At 42.1% G+C, this 26,793-nt stretch overlaps 1 protein-coding gene across 2 annotated transcripts in view; it reads left to right on the top strand.

Annotated features, from left to right (window-relative positions):
• Positions 1 to 22,432: 22,432 nt before the first annotated feature.
• The window catches only part of LOC133448939 (bactericidal permeability-increasing protein-like), a 28,709-nt gene continuing 24,348 nt past the window's right edge, over positions 22,433 to 26,793 (top strand). Inside the window, exon 1 of one of the 2 annotated variants that reach the window (XM_061727961.1) lies at positions 22,433 to 22,501. The gene's annotated coding sequence lies outside the window, so the exon portion shown is untranslated. Of the gene's footprint in view, positions 22,502 to 24,056; positions 24,303 to 26,793 lie in introns of those variants that run through there. The other variant, XM_061727963.1, reaches the window with a different exon arrangement.

A 26,793-nucleotide genomic window follows, 5' to 3' on the forward strand; every position in this document is an offset into this window, starting at 1 on the left:
TTCAGCGGTTAAAGGTTAAAGTAATTGTGGCAGGGTGGCGGTGCAGCCACTCAGGTGATTGGGAACAGGTGTTCCCAATCAACCCCTCCACCCTGCCTGCCTTCATAAGAAGTGGCTGCACAGCAGCAAGAGGGTCGGCTGGCTGAAGGTGCTCGTGTATGGAGGATTTTTTGTGCCAAAATTAAATAAATAAATACATCATTAATGAATTAAAATGGGAATGAAATATATCATTAATTAATTAAATATGTCATGAATTAATTAAAATACAATTCATTTTAAGTAAAAATATATATTTATTATTTCAGCATTTAATTAATTAATGACACATTTAATTAATGATTTCATGTTGCGTGTGAATCATGAAATGTAAAACTGCATTTAATTAATTAATGACACATTTAATTAATGATTTCGTGTTGCTGAATCATGAAATGTAAATGTAAAACTGTCAGTTTCACTTGTCAAACTCAGTGGGCGGATTCCAAACACCTCATTGGTTCCCCTGCACCTCAAGTCAAGGCTAATCGAATCCACATAATGGATTGTTGCAGGGCTTTTGAACACATTCCGATACACTAGGTGGCGCTATTCACCTCTACGTTGGTTTGGATAATCCACTCCAAACTTTTTACTCTACTCCAAAATTTTTACTTTACTCCACTGAAGACTCGGTCCTCTAACCACAAATGTTGGTACAGCAAGGTGTACCAAAATGTCAAATTCCTGCCCAGAGCTGCTGAGAGAAGCAGCGAGTTTAATTGGAGAAGCTCTGAGCAGAACTCCTCCTCCTCCTCCAGGACCAGCGGCTCCGTCACAGCAGATACCTGCTGCTGCATCACGCAGCGTTACACCTGTCCAAGGTAAGCTCATTAGTTTAATTTTAGTCAGGTGTGCTACTAATCAGTGACTCGGGACACAAGTGTGTGTTAAATTAGATAACAATTAGGAGTTGGACTGAAAATGTACTTGCGGTAGGCTCATTACTGTGTGCTTCGTGTGTACATGTTCAGTGTAGCTAAATGGAGGGAGCATAAAACTACTTCTCTAATTGGTAAAATAGTGTTAGCTGGCAGTAACACGTCAAGATATAAGTTGAGGCTGTTTTATCTGACTGGTGACCAGTGAGCTGTGACATGTTTCTGTGTTTCAGCCGAGGTAGCGAGGCTCTTTGCGCCTTATAACGGTGGAGCCAGAAGGAATATGACCAGACGACGATCAGCACAAATCGAAGTTAACCGAACAAGCCGAACAAGCTACACACACACTGTCTGTTGTTTGGCTGACCACAAGGTGGATAAAGTTCCAAGTGTGGCACTTAAAGCAAACCTCATTGCTTCTGGACTTGGAGAGCAAAAAGTGACATTTTCAAGTCAGTATGAAAATAGGAATTTACGGGAAATGGGTTTGTATTTTCTGTAGGTCGTTATTCTCATATTTGACTCAAACTTGATTGATTTTCATACTGTGAATAAGAGTTGTCACAGGCTTTAGATGAGTCAATATGAATTATGTCTTTTTTTTTTTCTTTAACAGGGAATGACAACGATCCCATGGTTATAACCAATAAATTGATGGAGGTGTTTCCTAAGCTCAAAGGAGGAGGCTTTGAATTTCTTAAAAGGAACCCTGGCTATTAAGACATGTAGTCCCTAATTAGCCACAATTGTTCTCTTATACTAAAATATGTTGTTAGAAACACATAAAATAATCTAATTGCTTTAAAAATCTACAATGTTTATCACATATTTTGACCTGCGGGAGGGGCCATGTTTTACCTGCGCAATGCATTCTGGGGGCGATGACGTAGAGCGGTGGCTCTGGGAAGATAAGCCGCGTTAGTTTAACTGGGACAGGTATCTAAAACATAGATGAGCAGCTCTCTCCCGGCCGTGGAGGCTGACGAGGGAGCCCATAAGACGTCTCAGGCAAACTGGATCAAAGTTCTGTGATGCACGGGAGATCTGCAAAAATGATCAATGTCGTGCGCATCTTACCAGTGCATTAGGCTCCTGCGTAGACGCCGTAGGCTACGCCGTAGCCTGCGTAGCCTACGCCGTAGACGCCGTAGACGGGGCTTTAGAGCCTGCAGCGCACCGCCATCCGCTCTCCGCTCTCGCCGCCGGGATGAAGACGCCGGTGGGCAGGAGGCACGTTTGGGTGGGCATAGCCCACCCCTGCCCCCCCTAAAACCGGCTTTGGTGCTGGGTGATGACAGACCAGAGGCTGAGGGGACTGGCCCGGGACTTTGACGAAACGGGAGGCGCAGACTTCGCTTCAAATAGGCAAGAACATCTTTATTTAATTTAATGACACCAGATCTGGCTGGGGTTTTTATTGTAGCATCGGCTATCTGCTAGTTGAAACGTGTGGTCTGTTAGTCTATCTGAGTTTTATGGTGTTTTTATAGTTCATGCTTTATGGTGCGGCACTTTTTTTTTTTTTTTTTTTACTTTTTTTTAGGTGCGCCGTCACCTTAATGTTTAGCTGTGTTTTGATCTGTGTTTCTGGTGCGCCGTCACCTGTTTAGCTGTGTTTTCATCTGTTTCTGGGTGTCAAAACAGTGGACGGGGGTTAGCAGGAGCCACCGTCTGACGTCACTACCCAGAATGTAAACAACAATGGCGACCTACATGTTAAATTATATCACAAACTGCTCACAAACTGCCTCTGGTCCAGTCATCTCCTGCATCACCTGTCAGGAGGAAGTTCCCTTTTCGGAGATGAAACTGCACAGATTGAGCTGCAATGGGTATGTAATTCCTAAAGAAATGCAAGGGTAGCATATTCTGTTTTATTTTGTAAAATTCCTCTCTTAAGAGTGTTGTGCGCACAAATAAAGTATGACCATAATTGCAATTTTGTTGACTTCAAGGACACTCATGCAGGAATCAGAGAGAGAACAAGAGGAAGGCCAAAGTGAAGAAAATGCTAGAGAGACAGTCCCAGTCAGTGACAGTGTTCCAGTGAGGCCTGGAACATCAGCTGAGAGTGAGGAACACCAGCTGAGAGGGAGGCCTGGAACATCAGCTGAGAGTCTAGTTGTACCAGCAGTGATTGACGAGGACTTGGGTCACAAAGAGACAGACAATGGTTTGGTTTGTCTCTTTGTGGTTTGTGTCATCAATGGTTTGTGTCATCAATAGGGTTGCTGTAAGATTGTGTTTAACTTAAACTCACTCAATAGAAAAATGACACCTGCAAGATATAACTGAATAAGAGAATACAATAACACTCAACTTTGTTATATATTGTAACTGTTAAAATATTTAGTTTTTCTTCGGAATTCTGTTTTTACGACAACTCAGCTTTGTAAAAGATTCTGAAGATGTTTGGTCTCATGTTTGTAAGTGACATGGACAGAACTTTCCTCCCTTTCTGTAGACTGAGAGGATATCTGTATCTGCAAGTGACATGCCAACTCACAACATGTCTCTCTGGAATAGAATAACTTTATTATTGTTGTTGTCTAGAATGGAAACTTATTAAAGAACCAGCTCAAGCTGCCAAAGTTTTCAAAGAGAATCTGCTAAGCCAACATGCATCTGGGAAACCAATGAAAATGGATCAAAGGGACTCTGAAGAGGACAGGGAACGGGAGCTTCTTTCATTCTACAAACAGCCACAAGAATGGGCATGTCCACTTCAATGTCGTCTTCTTGGTAGGTAAAATAAATGTATCAGTAAAGTTGATACCACTCAAGTATCTTATATGGAATTGTTACATGGGAGAATGGGATCCGAAAAATTTTATAATTTGATGAACACTTGAAATGAAAAACACAATATTCTACTGTTATTTGGAATAGTCAATATTAAGGATGCTATTCTACAATTACAGCCAATAGTGATTTACCTTATCCAGTTAACTGCATTAGTCAGCCACTGTTGTTTTTTAAATATCAGAATTTTGTTTCAGGTGATGTTGCTGTCGGAGAGGGAGTGATGCGGTACTTTATGACAGCAATAATATCCAAACTTCAGTTTGGATTCAGTCTAGATCTTGGTAAGTCTCTTACTATTTTGAAGGTTAATATGATGCAATTTTTAAATGTATATCAGTCGTTAATTGTCACTTTATCCCCTGCTCCCTTGGTACTTTACAGGAGGAATGGGCCGAACACTGCTTTTTGAGGGTGAACGTGACCATCTGGTTCCAGCAGCATCAGAGGTGCTTATTGAAAGCGACCTGTTCTAGGTTGCAGGAAGAATGTTGGCCCACATCTTTCTGCATGACGGTCCCAATGTCACAGGATTAAGTCCTGCTGTAGTTCATGTACTTTGTAACGGGGACCCTGAAACGGCAACTGTTGTTGAAGAAGACTGTCCTGATCTGCACATCAGAAGTATCATAAAACTGGTATGTATCATAAAAAACTTTGCCTTGCAAAATTGTTTGGGCAAATGTACTAACTTGTGTGATCTTGATTTTAGCTTGAACATGAAGAACTTACACCAGAACAGAAGGACACCAGTTTCAGATCTTTCCCTGTCTTGGGATCTCCCGGCAGTCAACAAAACAAATCGGAGATGGCTCCATAACAAACTTCTGCTGCATGCAGCGAGTTCCTGCTGGTTAAGTGACAGAATTCATTTCTGTAGTTGTTGAAAGTATTATGAACCCTGGCTTGTTATGTTATATCAACACTGACAGAGATGGAAAACGTTTAACATAATCTTTATTCTTTGCCCATAGTCATGTTAAAGCGCTTGAAAACCAGCATTTATTTCATATACTACTTCAATATCTCAATCCTGAAAGTGTTGATAGAACAGTGGCATTTAAAAAAATAAAAAAACAATTTCACAAATGTTGACACAGTGGGAAAATTATTATAAAAAATTAAATGTAATCCTTTACAAAAATAAAATAACACTACAGTGAGAGCAGTGCAACACGCATCTGGTTTTGTGAGTTTGCCTTTAGATAATATACTTTAAAAAGGTGATACAGTAAAGTGTTCACTGCATTTGAGCACTAAAGACATCAGTTGCAGAAATGTATAAAATAGAATACATTCTAAAATGTGTTAGGGTCTTAAGGGTTGATATTCTGTACTATTTGAACAGATTTTATAAAGCACTTCATTATGCTTTTGTGAACATTTTCCCTGCTGTGCCAACTTTTGTAAAAGTTAGGTTGAGGATTTGATCAGTAATATGGGTCGGGCCTGTCTCTCCATGCGGGACCATGCGCCAAATTAAACAGCTGAGAAAGGGACTGAAAGATGTGATGGTATGGCCCCTGCTGACATCTAGGCCAGATGTTGTCTCACTTCTTTTCCCTAAAATGGCTGAAATGCAGTTCACACCCCAGGTATGTCAGTCATTTAACATGTCAATTTACATGTGTTTTCAATGATTGAGATGGTTGTTTTTTGCATTTACTAAGAATGTGATCTGCATATTCCTTCACCAAAATAAGTTCTCCCTTTAAAATAATAACACTGATGCGGTTTTTAAGATGCTCCTAGAAAAAAATCATATGGCCAGCTGAGGACAGTGATGATGAGGACTTTGACATAGAATCCACGTGCCGCATCACTGGGTTTCTAAGGGTGTTCATTGAAACAGGTATTAAGTTATTTGGCAAATGTATTGCTCTCTTTACAAATGCTTCTATGTCTCGTGGATAGATATGGTCAATTAAAGTTGAACTACATTTTGTCTTAAATCTATTTTACGACTTTCAGCTTCATCAGTTACACTGGTCCAACTGCTGACATTCTGGGTTGGCTGGGAGAAGCTTCCTCCTGAACTGAAAGTGGAGATCTCTGGGGGAACCTTTCCTACATCCTCCACATGCTTTGAAACACTAAAGCTGCCAGCTCATTTCACAACCTATGAGGACTTCAAGGAAGCACTTGTCTCTGCCATTAGTAGTTCAAAGACAGGATTTGGACTTATTTAAGTTTTCAGACAGATGTCATTGAATACACTGTTCAGTAGGTCAGATCTATTGACACAAGTTCAATGTCTTTTAAAAAAAAGATTGAGTAGTTCATGGTTTATTCAAAATATTTAATTTTAAGTGTTAATAGAACAGCATTCATGTTATTCATTCTGTGCATAAAGTGCATTTACAAGATCTAACAATCATTATGGTAGAGAACCATAGTACCATAGTAGAACCTTTTTTTTTTTTTTTTAAGGAAATCAAACTTTTTTGTTAATGTTTGCTTTTAATATCAGAAAGGAATCAGAAAGGGGGGGTTTATTGCCAAGTTTGTTAAACACACACAAGGAATTTGTTGTGGTGATTGGTGCAATACTATAAAAACAAACACATATATAGAGATAAAATAAAATGAATAAACAGAAATGTACAATATGAGGATTAAAAAGTGCCGGATATGAGTCTTTACAGAAAGTCACGTAGGATGACAGATGACAGATAAAATGTATAAACAGAAATGAACAATATAAACAGAGATGTATAATATGGGGTTTTTAAAGTGCCGGATGTGAGTCTGTGCAAACGTTACGGGGTTGGAATATTTACGTTAATGTAACGTAGAGTGGGATGGGGGGACAGTCCGTGGTAGACGGGGGAGAGGGGGGACCAGGGCCTTATTGACAAGGACAGCTGCAGACGGGAAAAAACTGTTCTTGTGGCGTGAGGTTTTGGTCCTGATGGACCGCAGCCTCCTGCCAGAGGGAAGAGTCTGAAACAGTTTGTGTCCGGGGTGGGAGGGATCTGCTGCAATCTTTCCTGCAAGCTTCAGGGTCCTGGAGGCGTGCAGGTCCTGGAGAGATGGGAGATTGCAGGCAATCACCTTCTCTGCAGAGCGGATGATACGCTGCAGCTGCTCCTGTCCTTTACAGTGGCAGCAGCGTACCAGATGGTGATGGAGGAGGTGAGGATGGACTCAATGATGGCCGTGTAGAACTGCACCATCATTGTCTTTGGCAGGTTGAATTTCTTAAGCTGCCGCAAGAAGTACTAGTAATATGCTAAATAAAAGCATGGGTTGGACATCAGTGTGCTATGATGCTTGATAAAACTTCTATAGTCTCTATATATGATCTCAGTGCATCAGTTACAGAAACTCCTGGAGCTGGTAACATGGCAGCCTCTTCCAGCGATGGTTCACGGGCCAGCTGAACCTCAGGGACTGACACAGTGCCTCCATGAAGACTGTGAGGTCCGTTCCAGTCGATCCCATAATCTTCATAAACCTGAATGGAGGACAAGCATAATCAATCTTGTACTTAAAACTAGTCTACACAAAATATTTAAGACTGTTATTTTTGGTCACCCAATTGGTGAGAAATTAAATGTTGCCTCTTCAGTTTTGTAAATTGCAGTTATGCATAGTATAAACAATAGAAACAACAGCTCAGAGGTTGATCTTTGAAAGCTGAGAAGACTTAAATGATGCTATAACCTCTGTGTCAGGTAAAATATTTTCTCCCATAATTCAATTGGAGGAACAGACATTTAAAAACTGTAGAAAATGTATCGTTCTTTAACCTCATTAGGATCCTCCATAGGGCCTTGCTCTCTGTATCTTGTCCAGAGTTGCTGTGGTGACTGATTCCTTTCAGTTCTAAGCCCATGAAAGTTCCAAGCATCCCTGAAGGAGTCGATGCTTTGCTGGATTAGTGGAAGGAAGCTCCGGTGCAGTGCAAAAAGGTGGACTTCATTGTCTGGATTCAGTGTTCCCTGATCTTCCAATGAAGTGAAGATCTGATAGAAGAGGTCCAGAGTATGTTCATACACATCTCTCCACATCCTTTCTATTCTGTGGTTAGGAAAAAAAATGACATGGTGTTAATATACAGGACTGTCTCAGAAAATTTGAATATTGGGATTTTCTGTAATGCAATTACAAAAACAAATGTCATACATTCTGGATTCATTACAAAACTGATATTGCAAGCCTTTTATTATTTTAATATTGCTGATCATGGCTTACAGCTTAAGAAAACTCAAATATCCTCTCTCAAAAAATTTGAATATTCTGGGAATCTTAATCTTAAACTGGCAATTCATAAACTGAAAACTCATGAATTTAGGGTAAATACCTTAAACCGTGTTGTTGCATGCGCCTCCTGATGGTCCTCTCTGACACTCCTAGTATCGTTTCAATTTGAGAGGCTGTTATTCCACAAAGAACGTGATGTGTCAGAACTTCTCTCGGAACGTCAAATGCCAAACGGCCAGGTCCCTCTGCATGCTCCTGTTGCGCCCTGGTACCAGAGAAGCGCCGGAGAACTTCTTCTAAATTTGCACCCACTCTATGGTCGACATCTTGGTGGGAAAGCGCAGAAATACCTCCAACAACTTCGAGCAGTTCCTCTGCTTTACACGCTACATGCTCGGGGTCAGCAGGTCCTGCTTCCACATACTCTGCAAGGTCGAAGATATCGCTCACCAACTCTCTACAAAGTTCCCGAAAATCCTCCAAACTCACAGCTGCCATGTTTAGAAAGTCTTCCTCTTCCACCTCCAGTTTCAGACCAAAGCAGTGGATTCCACTACATTTGCGTTATCCCCGCCCACTGAGTTTGACGAGTGAAACTGACAGTTTTACATTCACATTTCATGATTCAGCAACACGAAATCATTAATAAAATGTGTCATTAATTAATTAAATGCAGTTTTACATTTCATTATTCACACGCAACATGAAATCATTAATTAAATGTGTCATTAATTAATTAAATGCTGAAATAATAAATATATATTTTTCCTTGAAATGAATTGTATTTTAATTAATTAATGACATATTTCATTCTAATTTTAATTAATTAATGACACATTTAATTAATTAATGATATATTTAATTCCCATTTTAATTAATTAATGATGTATTTATTTATTTAATTTTGGCACAAAAAATCCTCCATACTTGTGCACGTGTGGGGGTGAATTGAAAATAAAACAGTTTGTGCACTAAAACCCCGTGTCCTCTCTGTTCTGTCGGTCGGGCCCCCGTAGCACTCGCCCTGCTACACTGGCGTCCAACGTGGGGCCCGACAGGATGGAAGAGGGAGGCACGGAGCGGGCCGCAGCTCGCAGCACTGGAGGCGCCAGCTCCGGAGGCGGACCAGCGGCTGGAGCAGTGCTGCGTCGGGGAGGGGGTGGTCCTGGACGCACCCCGGCCACGGCTGCGGATGCCGTCTGGCCCGAGGCCACCCTGGGCCCAGCCCCGAGAGCGGCCCTCTCGGCAGGGCCGTTCCTGACCCATTTGGCGCCCTAGGCAAAATATTTGCTTCCGCCCCCCCACCCCGTTCCCGTCCTGTCCCGTCCACTACCACCACACACACACACACACACACACACACACACACACACACACACACACACACACACACACACACACACACACACAAACGGAATGGCAATTTCTTAAGGATGTATTTGGTTGATTGGTGATGCAGCCTTTGTTAACTATGCCCCAAAGCTGTGGAATGCACTACCCTCAAATATCAGGGAAGCAAACACCTTAGAGATATTCAAAAGGCAGCTTAAAACATATCTGTACACCAAAGCATTTGATTGATCATCACCTTCATCACCACCTTGACCCACCTTCATCATTAAATACCCTAAATACTTGTTCCAGTTCTTACTGCACCGACTTGCACTTTTAACTTACTCTGCACTGTACGCACTACTGTTTAATTTTTTTGTAAACTTTTATATTTTTAAACTTTACATTTTTTAACTGTCACTATTTATACTCCGTAATGAGATTATGTTAATTCAGGTAACCTATTAGAACACTAGGATCTGATATGATGTTGATTGTTATTTATACCTTTCTCTTTATTTAAACTGCACTTGCTGTTTGCCTTATTATTGATGTAAAGCACTTTGAGCTACAATTCTTGTATGAAATGTGCTATACAAATAAAGTTTTATTATTATTATTATTATTAAATATATAATATGTAATAAATAAGTAATACAACAACTCAGAGCAGCAATTAAATAAAGAAACAAGTGCAAACACAAACAAAATTTCAAATAGTAAAATAGGTCAGGTAAAAGGTATTGCACACAAATAATAACTACTACCACTATATACAAAATACCCTGTAAAAACCTCAATTTAGCCCACAACATCTTACAATAACAATTTTAACAACAATTAAAGCTGCAAGCAGCGATGAACGGGCCCTCGCACTCACGGCCACCGCCCCCCATAAGCATATCAGAAATGACACCACCCACGACTTCCTATGTCAAACCATTCAAAAGTTATAGCAGAAAAAAGGGACAACCAATCAGAAGAAGGGGCGGGGCTAATTAAGGCCAACGAAGCTCAAGGACTCCATACAGAATCTGATGACACCACCCACGACTCTCTATGTCAAACCATTCAAAAGTTATAGCAGAAAATCGGGACAACCAATCAGAAGAAGGGGCGGGGCTAATTAAGGCCAACGAAGCTCAAAGACTCCATACAGAGTCCCATGACACCACCCACAACTTCCTATGTCAAACCATTCAAAAGTTATGGCAGAGAAAAGTATTCTAGGGGGCGCTGTTGAGCCGTTAGGCCACGCCCATTAATGCAAACCATGAAATATCTAATTTATCGCCAAGTCTGTCTTGCATGCCAAATTTGGTGACTTTTGGAGAACTATCAAATATGGACCAATCAGATTTCAAAATGGCCGACTTCCTGTTCGGTTTCGGCCATGGCTCCAAGAGACTTTTCTTTAAGTTGTGACATGATACAGGTGTGTAGCGATTTTCGTGCATGTACGTCAAACCGTATTGTAGGGCTTGAGGCACAAAGTTTTCCGGGGGGCGCTGTTGAGCCATTTTCCCACGCCCATTAATGCAAACCATGAAATATCAAATTTATCGCCAGGCCTGGCTTGCATGCCAATTTTGGTGCCTTTTGGGGAACTATCAAATATGGACCAATCAGATGAAGGGGGGGCGTGCTTTTTGGCGTCTAGCGTCGCCACGGTAACACTTTTGAAAGAGAAAAGTAATGCGTGTAGTCGCAGGATGGAGACGCACATTTTGATGTATAACACATCTGGGTTCACGATACGGTTCGGGCCGTATTAATTCTCGAAGGAATGGCATATATTGCTCCAAAATTACGTGATTAATTCAGAATGTTCAAAATGGCCGACTTCCTGTACGGTTTCGGCCATGGCGCCAAGAGACTTTTCTTTTAGTTAAGACATGATACAGGAGTGTACCGATTTTCGTTCATGTACGTCACACCGTATTCTGGGGCTTGAGGCGCAAAGTTTTTTCGGTCTGAACCAACCAGATGAAGGGTGGGCACGCTTTTTGGCGTCTAGCGTCGCCACGGTAACGCTTTTGAAAGAGAAAAGTAATGCGTGTTGTCGCAGGATGAAGACGCACATTTTGATGTATAACACACTTGGGGGCACGTTATGGTTTGGGCCGTATTAACTGCCGAAGGAATGGCATAAATTGCGCCAAAGTGACACGATTAATTCAAAATGGCCGACTTCCTGTTCGGTTTCTCGACATGACGCCCAGAGACTTTTCTTTAAGTTGTCCCATGATACAGGTGTGTACCGATTTTCGTGCATGTACGACAAACCGCATTGTGGGGCTTGAGGCACAAAGTTTTCAAGGGGGCGCTGTTGAGCCATTTTACCACGCCCATTAATGCAAACCCTTAAATATCAAATTTTTCGCCAGGCCTGACTTGCATGCAAAATTTGGTGACTTTTTGGGCACGTTTAGGGGGGCAAAAAGGCCTTCCTTTTGTCAGAACAATAAGAAGAAGAAGAATAATTCCTGCAATTACAATAGGGCCTTCGCACTGCAAGTGCTCGGGCCCTAATAACAACAGCATTATAGCCAGACAATCAGAAGTAAGTTTAACAATAAAACGTGAGGATTTCTTACAGGCACATGATTGTCAAGGTCAGGGGCGGAGCAGGGGTCCCAGCCTAGGGGGGGTGAAGCATTCTAGATGGGCCCTCGAGGCCTAAACATCTCCGTTAAAACATAATTGCTAAAAAAATGCCACAGATCAGCCCCTGACACACAACCACAGCAGCAGCAACACGGTCAGAACTATTCAAATGAGGTTTCACCACCATGGATTTACCAGTCATTATGTCAAACCTAACTATAACCCTAATGCAGACTTATGCAGACTGATTTATGGTTCTGCGTTACACCAACGCAGAGCTACGGCGTAGTGGGTGGGGGAGGGGGCGCCGCACGGGAGTGTGTTGAGGTGAGGGACCGCAGCAAAATTAATTGTGGCTGCCAGAGAGGCAGAAGGATGCAGCCAGGCAGAAATTAAAATTAGAAAAACGATTTCATTATTATTTTAAAGACTTTGGGCTATATATGTAGCCTACTGTTGTTGTTTTTTAGTGTATTCATTTCTAATTTTTCAAAAGTTTATTAAAAAAAAAAAAACAGCTGGTTGCATGGCGCCCCCTGGCATGCTGGCGCCCCTAGCATTTGCCTAACCTGCCCTATGGGCGGAACGGCCCTGCCTCTCGGCGGTCGGCCCGTCGCCGAGGGCGACCTCCCGACCGTTCCCGGTGGTCGGCCGAACCGGGAAGGCTCAGATCTCTCCCGACTTTTTTGTCTAAAACTTGTTTTCTGGTAAAATAGCACTATATCTGGTACATTACTGTCTTTATTTCAACACTCGCTCATTTTCTCTTCCGTAACTTTCAATTTCACCAATCACCGATACATTTTCTGTCCGTTAGCCTCTGTTAGCATCTTAGCATGGCCTCTCCGTCTTCCACCGTTTCACCTCTTTGCTGCTCAGTGTGTGAAATGTTTAGCTATTCCTCTGCCTCCTTTAGTGAAGACGGTAAGTGCTTAAAATGTAGTTTATTTGCAGGGCTGGAGGCGAGGCTCAGTCAGTTAGGGGCGACCTCCCGACCGTTCCCGGTGGTCGGCCGAACCGGGAAGGCTCAGATCTCTCCCGACTTTTTTGTCTAAAACTTGTTTTCTGGTAAAATAGCACTATATCTGGTACATTACTGTCTTTATTTCAACACTCGCTCATTTTCTCTTCCGTAACTTTCAATTTCACCAATCACCGATACATTTTCTGTCCGTTAGCCTCTGTTAGCATCTTAGCATGGCCTCTCCGTCTTCCACCGTTTCACCTCTTTGCTGCTCAGTGTGTGAAATGTTTAGCTATTCCTCTGCCTCCTTTAGTGAAGACGGTAAGTGCTTAAAATGTAGTTTATTTGCAGGGCTGGAGGCGAGGCTCAGTCAGTTAGGGGCGACCTCCCGACCGTTCCCGGTGGTCGGCCGAACCGGGAAGGCCCGGAGACGCAGACGGCGGTTCCTGGCTTCCTCTCCCACTCCGAGGGGGGTGGGGGGGGGAGTTGGCTAGGCCGGATGGACCCCGGCCTGAGCTTGGAGATGGGGGTGTGTGGCAGGGTGGAGGTGCAGCCACTCAGGTGATTGGGAACAGGTGTTCCCAATATCAACCTCTCCACCCTGCCTGCTTTGATAAGAAGTGGCTGCACAGCAGCAAGAGGGTCGGCTGGCTGAAGGTGCTTGTGCTACAGTTATCGAATACAGTGATACAGGACTCCTGCTTTTCCCCACAATAAGTGAATTGCCTGCTCAGTTTCTTAATTTCTAAAGAAATTATTCAAGATGAAGTCCTCCTATGTGCTCCTTCACCACACTGAAGGAGCACTGAGCACCCAAGCTCTCACCTCTATCTGTAGACATTGTGTTTGGAAGTGAAAAGGAAATGAACACGTGTGTTTACATATTAGAATGAGTCCTATCAGGCCGTATTGATCTGTGGGATTCCTGACGCAGTCGATAGGTATGGGGGTATCATTGTTCCAATATTATTTGTGTGTGCGTATCTCAATCTGTGTGTGTGTAATAAGATTTGTGTTCATTCACATTTGTCTGTATTCACATTTGTGTGTGCATAAAAAGATTTGTGTGTCTATATTTACATTTGTGTGTGCGTAAAAAGATTTGTGTGTCTTTATTCAAATTTATGTGTGCGTAAAAAAATGTGTACTGAGATCTGTAAATGTCTGTCTACAGTTAGAACTCAGGCAGGAGCTCTCGATTGGCTGTCTTTGTACACGTGGATTTTGACACACTTCTGCCGTGGCAAATCTGTAAATGCGATCTGTGTGTAAAAACGATTTGTCTGGAGCATCACGTTTCCTTTGCCCTGAGCTCGGGCTCACAGGTTCACGCCAGGCTACAGTAGCAATACAGCCTCCTTGTGAGGCGGCTCTGCTGTTGCGGCTCTGCAGTTGCTTGCTTGCTGATTGGGTAACGTACTGCGTCACGCATCGCGTCACTTCCTGGTCTGTTGCTGCTGCACGGCGTGCAGGCTCAGATCTCTCCTGACTTTTTTGTCTAAAACTTAGATTGTTTTCTGGTAAAATAGCACTATATCTGGTACATTACTGTCTTTATTTCAACACTCGCTCATTTTCTCTTCCGTATCTTTTAATTTCACCAATAACCGATACATTTTCTGTCCGTTAGCCTCTGTTAGCATCTTAGCATGGCCTCTCCATCTTCCACCGTTTCACCTCTTTGCTGCTCAGTGTGTGAAATGTTTAGCTATTCTGCCTCTGCCTCTGCCTCCTTTAGTGAAGACGGTAAGTGCTTAAAATGTAGTTTATTTGCAGGGCTGGAGGCGAGGCTCAGTCAGTTAGAGGTCCGGTTCTGCCAATTTGACCATAGTCCGATAGCCTCCTCAGCTAACCAGGCTAAGCTAGCGGCGGACCGGCCTGTAGCAGCTGAGGGTAGCCGCTCCCCTGCAGCTCCCGAGCAGCCAGCCAGGCAGGGCCGGTGGGTGACGGTTCGGAGGAAGCGTAGTCCTAAAGGGCGCACGGAACACCACCACCCGCTTCATGTGTCTAACCGATTTTCCCCACTCAGCGACACACTCGTTGAGAAGCCGACCCTGGTGATTGGCGACTCCATAGTCCAACATGTGAAGCCGACTCCAGTGACCATAGTTAGGTGTATCCCGGGGGCCAGAGCGGGCGACATTGAAGCAAATTTGAAGCTACTGGCAAAGGGTAATCGTAAATATGGTAAAGTTATAGTCCATGTCGGAGCTAATGACTCCCGTCTTCGCCAGTCGGAAGTGACCAAAATGAATATTGTCTCGGTGTGTAACTACGCCAAAACCATGTCGGACTCCGTAGGTTTCTCTGGTCTCCTCCCCAATCTGACCAGCGATGACATGTTTAGTCGCATACTCTCGCTCCGTCGCTGGTTGTATCGGTGGTGTTCAGAAAACGACGTGGCCTTTATTGACAATTGGGAAACGTTCTGGGGAAAGCCCGGTCTGATTAGAAGAGACGGCATTCATGCCACCCGGGTTGGTGCTGCTCTTGTCTTTAGTAATTTAGCCTGTTTTATTAGACCCTCTCCCTGACAACGCAGGGTCCAGGCCAGGATGCAGAGCTGTAGTTTAACACACTTCTCTGCTGCTTCTCGAGGACCAACGCCTGCCAATAAAACTGTAGGATTGCATTATGTAATTGGCGACTCTAAAACTATAGGATTACATAATGTAATTGGCAACTCTAACCAGGTGCCTAGCAAAATAGAAATGGTTGCAGTTCCCCGCCCTCCAAAAGTTCACCAGGTGCGGCGTTATAGAGGCGTTAACCAAAATAATCTTGTAAAAATTAAAACCAATGCACATTTGGTACCAATAACAGACCGAAAAATTAGATGCGGACTACAAAATATACGATCGTTAAGCTCCAAGTCTCTGTTAGTAAATTATGTAATTACAGAGAGTAGGAGTGATATTTTCTGCTTAACAGAAACATGGTTACAGGAGGAAGAGTATGTTAGTTTGAATGAATCGACTCCGCCCGGCTACTTTAATCATCATATTCCTAGAAGCACGGGCCGAGGCGGAGGAGTCGCAGCAATTTATAACTCCACTCTCCAAACAAAAATGGAACCTAAGTGCAATTATAATATATTTTAAAGCCTCACGCTTAGTCTGAAATTTCGAGCTGGAAATCAGAGAAGTCAGTTGTGTTAGTGGTAGTGTATTGGCCCCCCGCTGTTGCTTATCTAGAGTTTCTGTCTGAATTTTCAGATTTCCTATCTGGATTATTGATCAGTACAGATAAATTCATCATAGTGGGTGACTTTAATATTCATATGGATGTTGAAAGCGATAATCTTAAATTAGCTTTCAATTCTCTTCTAGAATCAATGGGTATCTCACAAAAAGTGGACAAACCGACGCATGTTTTAATCATGCTCTCGATCTCGTTCTCACCTACGGTGTTGAAACTGATGGTCTGTTGGTGTCACCTGTAAACTCCCTTTTATCCGACCATTATTTAATAACGTTTGAATTTAATATTGTCAATGTTGAAGTGCAAAATAGGAGGTATTATTTTAGCAGATGTTTGTCTGATGAAGCTATTGCTAAATTTAAGGAGGCCATTGCTCATCTTACGACAGTGGAAAATAGTGAAGTAGTAGAGGCCAGTGATCTGGGTTCTACCTCTGATGTTGATTTTCTTGTTAGTAACACTGCTGATTTCTTGCATTCACCTTTAGATGAAGTTGCTCCTTTGAAAAGGAGGGTTTCTAGCCACAGGAGCTTAACTCCCTGGTATAATTCAGATATCCGCATGTTGAAACAAAACGTGCGTAAAATGGAAAGGAAGTGGTACTCTTGTAAGTCTGTAGATTCCTATCGTGAATGGAAAGATATTCTAATAGTAAATAAAAAAGCCATTCGTAAAGCCAGAAGAGCTTATTATTCAACGTTGATAGAGGATAACAAAAGTAACCCACGTTTTCTGTTCAGCACTGTAGCCAGGCTGACAAAGAGTCACAACTCTGTTGAGCAGTCAATCCCTGCAGCTCTCAGTAGTGAAGACATTATGAGCTTCTTTAACAGTAAAATCACGAGAATTAGAGAAGAAATCAACCAGCCGGTTGTGGGCGTTTCTTCAGCTTTAGCGACTTCCCTAGGCTCTGACTTTACTCTAGACTGTTTTGATTCTATAGACCTCCCTGAGCTGACTTCACTCGTCAATAGAGCTAAGTCAACCACATGTATGTTAGACCCCATCCCGACTCGACTATTCACAAATGTTTTTTCTCTTATTCGTGCGATAATACTAGACCAAATCAACCTATCCCTAAACTTAGGATATGTACCACAGGTTTTCAAGGTTGCACTTTTTAAATTAAACCTTTACTTAAAAAACCTTCTCTTGACCCAGACACCTTAGCTAATTATAGACCAATTTCCAACCTTCCATTTGTATCTAAAATTCTGGAAAAGGCAGTTTCAAGCCAGTTTTGTGACTATTTGTATAGAAATTATCTGTTTGAAGTCTTTCAGTCAGGTTTCAGAATGCATCATGGCAAAGAGACGGCACTGGTTCGAGTCACGAATGACCTTCTTATGGCCTCAGATAAGAGATTAGTGTCCATACTGGTTCTACTGGACCTCAGTGCTGCTTTTGACACTGTAGATCATGGCATTTTACTGCACAGGTTAGAGCATGTTGTTGGGATTAAAGGGACAGCTCTACGTTGGTTTAAATCATATCTATCTGACAGGTTCCAGTTTGTTCATGTACATGAGGTTTTTTCAGAACAGTCAAAGGTCTGTTATGGTGTTCCGCAGGGTTCAGTGCTAGGGCCAATCTTGTTCAGTTTATACATGCAGCCATTGGGAAGTATAATCCAGAATCACGGCATACACTTTCATTGTTATGCTGATGATACGTAGCTCTATTTGTCTATGAAGCCGGATGAAACAGAACCGTTAGTTAAACTTCAGGCATGTCTTAGGGACATCAAGGACTGGATGTCCAGAAATTTCTTGCTCCTAAATTCAGATAAAACAGAGGTTATCATTCTTGGTCCAGAGCATTTTAGGAAGGGATTAGATGGTGTTGCGATGGCTTCTAGTGCAACTGTGAGAAACCTTGGTGTTGTTTTCGGATTTGTCGTTTAAACCATATGTTAATCAGGTTTGTAAAATAGCGTTTTTCCCTCTCCGTAATATTGCAAAAATTAGGAAAATCCTCTCGCAGAGTGATGCAGAAAAACTAGTTCATGCGTTTGTATCTTCTAGACTGGATTACTGTAATGTGTTATTAGCAGGATGTCCAAGTAATTTGCTGAATAGGCTCCAGCTGATCCAAAATGCAGCAGCACGAGTACTGACAGGAATCAGCAGGACAGACCACGTCTCTCCAGTGTTAGCGTCGCTCCATTGGCTACCTGTAAAATTCAGAATCCAATTTAAAATGTTATTACTTGCGTATAAAGCCCAAAACGGCTTAGCTCCGCATTATTTGCAAGACCTGATAGTGCCTTATGTTCCTGGCAGAGCTCTCCGTTCTCGGAGTGCAGGTTTACTCGTAGTTCCTATAGTATCCAAATGTAGATTTGGAGGGCGGGCGTTCTGCTATCAGGCACCATTACTATGGAATCAACTTCCAATCTGGGTTAAGGAGGCTGACACCACCTCCACCTTTAAAACTAAACTTAAAACCTTTCTATTTAGTAAAGCCTATAGTTAGTGATTAGTAAACCTCTAGCTGGTGTTGGTAAATCTCTAGGTAGTGTAAACTCTAGTGTGTTAGAGTCAGTAGTCATAGTTGCAGCTATAGAACAAGACTATAATAGTTAGTCTCAAATATAGCTTTGCGGTAGATATGCTGCTATAGGCCTATGCTGCAGGGGGGCACCGACATTATCCACTGGGCGGTGCCTCTCACCCTTCTTCTCCTCTCCTCTTCCCTTCCTCTCTTCTCCATTTCCATTTTTATTTATTATAAGTAGCTCATAGCTATCGTTTTTGTCCATCGCTCCTGCAGTCTCTTGTGCTGGCCCCCCTTTTTTCTCTTTTTTGCATGTTTGCAGGCCGGAGCTTCGGGAGCTGCGTTCTGGTCTTCGGGTCCCCCCCCCACCCCCGGTCACCTGCCTACCCTTTTCTAACAAAATGAGGGTCTTTTTGCCCCCCTAAATGTGCCCCAAAGGTACGCAAGCCAGGCCTGACGAAAAATTCGACATTTAATGGTTTACATTAATGGGCGTGGCCAGCGCCCCCTAGAAAACTTCGTGCCTCAAGCCCCACCATACGGTTTGACGTACATGCACGAAAATCGGTACACACCTGTATCATGTCGCAACTTAAAGAAAAGTCTCTTGGCGCCATGGCCGAAACTGAAGACAGGAAGTCAGCCAGGGTGCGAGGGCCCGTTCATCTCTGCTTGCAGCTTTAATTATGGGCATGCCAAGTAGTAGCATGACCATATTGCAATTGTCCAGAATGGCCCAAAGGGCAATGTTGCTAGCATTTTGCTAACAAGCTAAAGTCAGACAAGTCCCACTGCGCACCAGCAGGTGTACAGCAGGACCCCGCTCTGATGTGGCAAAAAGAAATCCCCAAAAAATAAAACACGGCCGGAAAAAGCTGAAAAATGAAGGCGATATATTAGTATACAGAAAAGGTTCTTTTCTTCCTTATTATTCTTATTCCGCACTCTTTTTTCGTCCGTTACTACAGCCCGAACCGCAACGTGCACCCATACATGCCATACATCGTTGGATGCGTCTCCATCGTGCCTTGATGGGCATTACTTTTCTCAGTCAAAAGTATTACCGTGGCAATGCTAGATGCCAAAAAGCAAAAAAAAAGGCAAAAATTCGGACGCTTATTGCTCGGCCGAACTTTATCGTAGAGACATCGTTCAAACTTTCAAACACTCGGCCCGATTGGCACTAACGGACCGTACAACCTCATTATGCCAATTATGACAGTTTTTGCGATATTGACTTTTCATTTTTTTTTTTTTTCCGTTTGACTTTGGACGCTTGTTGCTAGGCAACAGATTATCGTAGAGACATCGTACAAATGTTCCCCGACTTGGCACGCTGTGGACGTCAACATATTCAAATTTCATGAAGCTGTGATTTAAGGAAATTTTATGTCAAAATCCATGCCAAATGGATGGGGTTCGGATGGGGTTTTTTACCATGGTGGAAAAAAAAACCTATCCGTTAACATAGCCTGAACCGGAACGTGCACCCATGCATGGCATACATCGCTAGATGCGTCTCCATCGTGCCTCCATGGGCATTACTTTTCTCAGTCAAAAGCGTTACCGTGGGGACGCTAGACGCCAAAAAGCGCACCCCATTAATAACTATTGGGAGCACAGGAATGAAAGCAATACAACCGTAAACACCTCAAACTGACATAGAACCACCCCGAACACAACCACTACAGCCCCAAACCAAAGCAGCAAGAGGGGACGAATGGGCAGTAGGGCATGCCCATATCAAAATTTTCGATCCTTCTTGACTTCTATCAGAAGTGAAAACACTGGCTGATGACAGCGGTCTCTGTTCAGAACTCTAGACTAGAGCAGTCGGCCATTTCCCGGTTGTTCTTCTTTTCTTTCTAGGCAACATCACATATTAGCGCCACCTGCAGTTATCGGGACGTATTACGTATAAGCATCCAACATTATGCCAGACTGTTGTGCAAGAAAAATAAAAGTTTCTTGTTCTGCTGAGCGAAAAAAATAAAATAAAATTTACATTCCACACATCACACAACTCCTTTCTGTAAATGATAATGAAAAAGAGATTAAAACAATAAATCAATACATCAGTTAAAGGAGTCCTACAGCATCTGGTACCTATCCATCATTCTAATTTACAACTTAACAAATTAATCGATCAAAGGGTGGAAATCCCCCAACAACCCTAGTTCCATAGGTCAAAAGGTCACTGGTGAAATGTCACTTTTCAAACTCAATTGAGCAGTTAGTCTGACGCAACAGGGCACATTTTCGTTTTTTCTTGCTTAATCAAATGTACCATAATTTTGCAAGAGGATGCTTTTGAAATAAGAATTTGAAGAAATTTCTGAATCACAAAGTTTGATTGAGCCACAACATTTACCCTACAAATATTGACACAGCTCAGTAACGTTGGTGCCCATTAATAATGACGTGTGAACTTTGCATGAAAACTTTTCAGACATCTTAACAAATGTTTTGACAGTTGGTTCAAAGCTTCTCCAGGTTATGTTACTCCAGATTTCTTATGTCACTAGTAAGTTTTGCATTTTAACAAATTCACTTTTTCTAGCTTTTTACAGCTAGCTGTAAGTCTGTCTTGTGGGTACAATTTTATTGTTGTAGTAATTGTAAATATCTTTTTCCTTCAACTTCATTTTGTTTACGTCAAATTTTTAAGAGAGTGGGGTGAAACATTTCAGCTGATATTTTGTCTCTTTCTTCTTGTGAACAGGTCTCGAGCTGGTGCAACAGTCATCTCTCAATATGATCCACATGTTCTGTTAAGGGAGGTCAGGAGGCAGGCCGATACCTGCACCTTCGTCTACCTAAGCCCTTTGTGAAATGTCTGCACAACTTGACGGAAATTTCAATTGCATTTCAATTGTTTCAATTGATGACAAAGTGGGTCTCCTCTACTTATATTTATTGCTCAGAAGCTTTCATAGATACTGCTTTGTATCAATCATCTGTCTAAAATGACCTGAAATGCAGAAATTGATTTTTACATTGAAGAGCCATAAAATCTAATGAGTTCATCTGTATTACAGGAATTTAAAAAAAGAAGAAAAAACTTCAAGAGATAGCACTTTGAAGAGAAAAACAAACGGGCAAATGATCAGAAGAAAATAGAAAAATAAAACAAACACAATGTTTCTGGGAAACACTGACACAAGCACGCTGGCACATGAACGTGAACTCCAGCCATGATGACATTAACCGTCGCTGAACAACAGCAAAGCTTTTCCTGCTCGTGTTTACAAGAGGAGCTGCTGGTTTCTTTGTCCAAGACCAAACATGAGACAAAAGCTCAATGCCTTTTTCCTGACAAGCAAATTAATTTAATTGTCACAAATTAACACCGTGGGGGCGTGGCCATCATCTGCTATTATAGCTGGCTCAGATCTAATGACATAAGGGGTTAAAGCTGCAAGGTAAAAGAAGTGACTCACCTGGCTTAATTGGAGATCTGCTGTTGTGATGACACAATAATAGTTAATGAAAAACCATCCCACAGTTGGCAACAAAAGCTGCTGTAACCACATTTAATTAAAACAGCCGTAGAGAGACGGACATGGCTGAATATTTTATATTTTAGAAACGGTTTGAGGAACTTGCTCTCATTGTTTGTGCTCAGTGGAAATGTGAACGTGAGGAACTACAAAAGCAGAAACAGCAGCAACAACACAAAAGCAAACAAACACCAAAATAAAATTAATAAATAAGGTTCCACACACAATGTTGTGTCATTTCGTTTTTTCAAACAGTCAGTTGAGCCTGAAGTTTCCACTGTTACGTAAATGAAGAAACGTGACAGTGAAAGTTTGCTTCAGAGTTGTAAGTTGTTCCCCTCATTGACATCACTTCCAGATTGAGAGAATAAATTAAAAGCCATGCCTCTCACTTCCACCTTCACTGCACCTTGTCGGAGATCAGATTTGCAGAAAGAAACTGATCATCTGTTCCTGACAATCTGCTGCTTCAGGTAAGACTGAGAGTATGTTTTTAGACAAGTTTCAAGAAATCCAAATGCTGTATCTCTCTAAAGATAGTCACTCTATTTATATTTAGCAGGGTTCAGTGTGAGGTTTAAATAAAGAAACTAAACAATAACAACCACCACACTGAAACAAAACCAGACTTAACAAACACACACAAAGAACTTAAATACTGCCTGATCAGACCAGACACACCCAGGGGTAAAAGCACAAAACATTGTTAACATGATAATAATTACATCCGAAGATGCTTCTCCTTCACTCACTTTTGGTGAATGTAGCCTTGGCCAGGAGGACTTGATGTCATCAGGTGTTATCCAAGTTCATCAGATGTTTCGACCCTGGACCACAACACCCTCCCATTGGTGGGCCGGCAGTGGTGGCCAAATCACTGCCCATCTCCTCCTTGTAACCTAGACAAATAATCTAAACAAACAGTGAGGATGGCAGTTTCTCTAATTCCTAAATACAAATTCCTAAATTAATTCCTAAATACAAAATTAGACTAATGAACTTAAATTATAGTGAATATTTACACAAACAACCCATGATTTCCCCCAATGATATAGCTGCCTTTGGTACAGTCCCAATCGCCTTATTTTCCTGTAGCTGCATCCTGGAGTCTCCCAACATCCCCCTCAGCCATGGCTCGCTGCACCAATAAACCATAAACAAAAGTTGAATATACAAAGTAAACCAAATGTGCGCGCTACAAACGGAACTTACGCATTTCAACATAATATGAATAAAAGGTGTGTACAAAATAAACCAAAGTATCAGTGGTTGATGTTACCGCCACTTATAGCTGTGGGGCTGCAGGTGCGGCTATCACAGTTGTCCAAAGGAAAAATGTGGATCAGTATTACGTGACTTTAATACAAATTGCATTACACAATGTCCCTGTCAGTGGTGGATGTGTTTGGGAACTTGCATTCACATAGAAAAACATATATTCTCAGGGGACAAATAAACAAATGATGATGCCATTGGTTTAAGGTATCTTTATCTTAGCATTACTTTGTACATCGTTTTAATCCTAATGTTTGTGTTCTGTTTGCACAACTTGGAAGGTTTCTGCCCTTACTCCAATGAGCATGCATGGAGCAGACAAAAGTTGTGGGTTAAACCTTGAACATCTGCCTAATTTAATAAATCATGTGGTTTCATCTGAGGTTTTACAGTTAGTTCTTTCGTAGGCTTACCCCGTCCAAAAATACCAAACATGCTCAACCAAAGTCTCCTTTTGGGACACCGGCAACTTCAAACCTGGTGTAACGGCCAGTAAGGGCCTGATTAAGTAATGGTTAATAATTTAGTTAAAACAGTTAAAAATGGGTAATGATAATTTCATTATAATTCATAATAATTTAGCAATGTGTAGATACATGATAAAGTCTTTTCTATGTTTTGTATTTTAGGTTGTGCTGTCACTTTAATTTTGTGACTGTGGTTTCATGTAAAGAGAAGTTTAGTTTCACTTTCAGTTTGAGTCAGAAATATGCTGGAAGCAACACAGTCTTTTGACCATGCTTTGGACTTGTAAATTACCTTAATCTTTTCAAGTAATAATTTTAAAAGCCAAGGAAGTTGTCATGTCTCATCGCTCGCGTCCAAAATAGTGTTTTTGTGGACTGACTCAAAAGGTGGTACAAATTAGAGTGAACAGAGTGCCACTACATTTAGTCAAAAGACTAGCTAAGCAAACCTGCTTGTAAAAAAGGACTGAGAGCTCACCCAAAGAAGCTGATGCTGAAACTGGAAATATTTTGCAGTTTTCTCAGAGACAAGGTAACGTAAAATCCTTATACTATCCACGTGCAATAAGACAAGAAAACATAACATGGATTCTTGAAGATAACGAGCACAAGCTGAAGTTAAAGGTGGATTGCAAAATGAAAATGCAATTTGTATATTTCTCAGTGTGACCTCGCATTGCAAGCCTTAAGTCAATCAAAGTGGAGTTTTGCATTTTTTGAGAAGTTATTTTGTGCTTGTTTTTTGACGAAAAGTGGCTTTGAAGCAAAGTGCTTTTAAACTTTTGCATGCAACTTGAGCATTTACTCTGCATTATAAGATGGCTGAGGAAGAGGAGTTTGGATGTCTTGAGGATACAGTGGAGCAGGGAAGGTTACGAAAGCTAACTCAGAAAGCAAAAGAGGAGAAATTGCAAAGATGCATATTACTGAGGAAACGAAAATTAGGAGCTCTGACAGGTAAAATAAAAGAAGTGGAGACAATGATGAGTGATGCTCAAAATCTAACAGGCGTGATAGAAGTGATGGAAAATGAGTTTGCATTTTTATTGGAGGAGTTGAGTTGCCTCAACAATGAAGTTGCAAATCTTTTGCCTGAAGATGAAAAAGTATATGATCAAGAGAAGTGGTTTGAACCCAAAATGGCATCCATCAAAGGATTATGAAAACAACTAAAAGATGGATTGCAGAGAAACAGGAATCTGTGATGCAAAAAGAATGCAACGTGGAAGTTGACTTACAGGATAATGTTAAACCAGATGACAGCGTTTCACAGGTTGGTGTCAACAAAGCTGGGCAGGCCAGCTCATGTGGATCTCAAGTTAGTCGAACATAATCCTCATCACGAGTTTCATCAACACGTGTTAAACAAGAAGCAGAACACGCAGCCCTGCTTGAACGTGCTGCTGCACAGAAGAAAAGGCAGCAACTTGAGCTGGACATGGCCAGACTCAAAGTCGCAAAGGAAGAACTTGAGCTGGAGACTGCATTAGCTGAAAGTAGTGCAAAATTAAAAGTACTAAAAGAATACGAGAAATCCGATGATGGTTTATCTAGCCGCGCACTGGCACAAGCACTACGAGGTGGCAACATAAAGAGAGAAGGAGCCTGCGTTTCACCTCCTCGATCGAGCAACGTGAACTTTCCCACACCTTCACAAATGCCGCATCCCGTGTCTCAACAACAACTGAATCACAATGCTCAAGCCAACACAGGTGATGACATACTAAAAGTCATGCAAAACCAGAACATAATCACTGAACTGCTAATAAAGCAACAGAAGCAATCTCAGCTACCAACCAAGGATATTCCTGTCTTCAGGGGCGACGCAATGCAATACAAATCGTTCATCAGAGCATTTGAGCACTCAATAGAACAAAAGACGGACAATGAGCAAGATAAATTGTACTTTTTGGAACAATTTACAGCCGGTGAAGCGCAAGAGTTAGTTCGCAGCTGTGCTCACATGCCACCCAGCAAAGGTTACTTTGAAGCAAAGAAACTTCTTCATAAACATTATGGGGATGAGCTGCAGATTGCCAGCGCGTACATTGATAAGGCTCTAAAATGGCCGCAGATCAGGACCGATGATGGGAAAGCTTTAAGTGCTTATGCAATGTTTTTGGTTGGATGTCGCAACACTATGGAAGACATAGAATTTCTAGATGAGATGGACAACCCTACCAACCTACGGACTGTGGTGTCTAAACTACCCTATAAAATGAAAGAACGTTGGCGTGCTGAAGCATACGATATCAAAGAACGAAGAGGCAGAAGAGCAAAGTTTGCCGATCTTGTGAGGTACATAGACCGCCAAGCTAAGATAGTGATAGACCCCCTCTTTGGTAACATACCAGACAGCCGCCCATTCACAAGTGAAAAAACTGATCAAAAGGAAAGGCAACCTGCAAAGAGAGAGGTCCGTAAAAGCAGTTTTGCTACCAGTGTTTCGGATGAAAACAAACGGCCCACAGGAACAGCTGTGAAGCCAGCGAACTCAAGCAAAACAGGGATTGCCTTTGATAAGCCATGTTTGTACTGCCAGCAAGCCCACACCCTAGCTTCGTGCAGCAAAATCAAAACACAGCCACACAAGGAACGTGTGGAGTTCTTGAAGTCAAAGGGCTTATGTTTCGGATGCTTAACTCCTGGCCATCTCAGCAAGCTCTGTAAGAGAAAAATGGAGTGTAAAGAATGTACGTTAAGGCATCCCGACATTCTACACATCGTAAAGGAAGGTTCTGTCTCACATGAGAGCAGCGATGGGGTTCACAGAAGTGAAGAAGGTTCTGTTTCACCAGAGAAGAATCATGGTGCTCATGGAAATGAGGTATCATGTGCCCAAGTTTCTGTGCAGGAAGAGTCATGTAGCCTCACGGGGGCCGGAGAACCCGAATGTGTGCTGTCAATAGTGCCGGTGAAGGTTAAATCAAAAAGGAGTGACAAGTATGTGGAAACGTTCGCCTTTATTGACCCGGGAAGCACAGCCATTTTCTGCACGGGAGAACTGCAAAAGAAGCTGAACA

This window comes from Cololabis saira, chromosome 8 (assembly GCF_033807715.1).
Source record: "Cololabis saira isolate AMF1-May2022 chromosome 8, fColSai1.1, whole genome shotgun sequence".
Taxonomy (NCBI): Eukaryota; Metazoa; Chordata; class Actinopteri; order Beloniformes; family Belonidae; genus Cololabis; species Cololabis saira.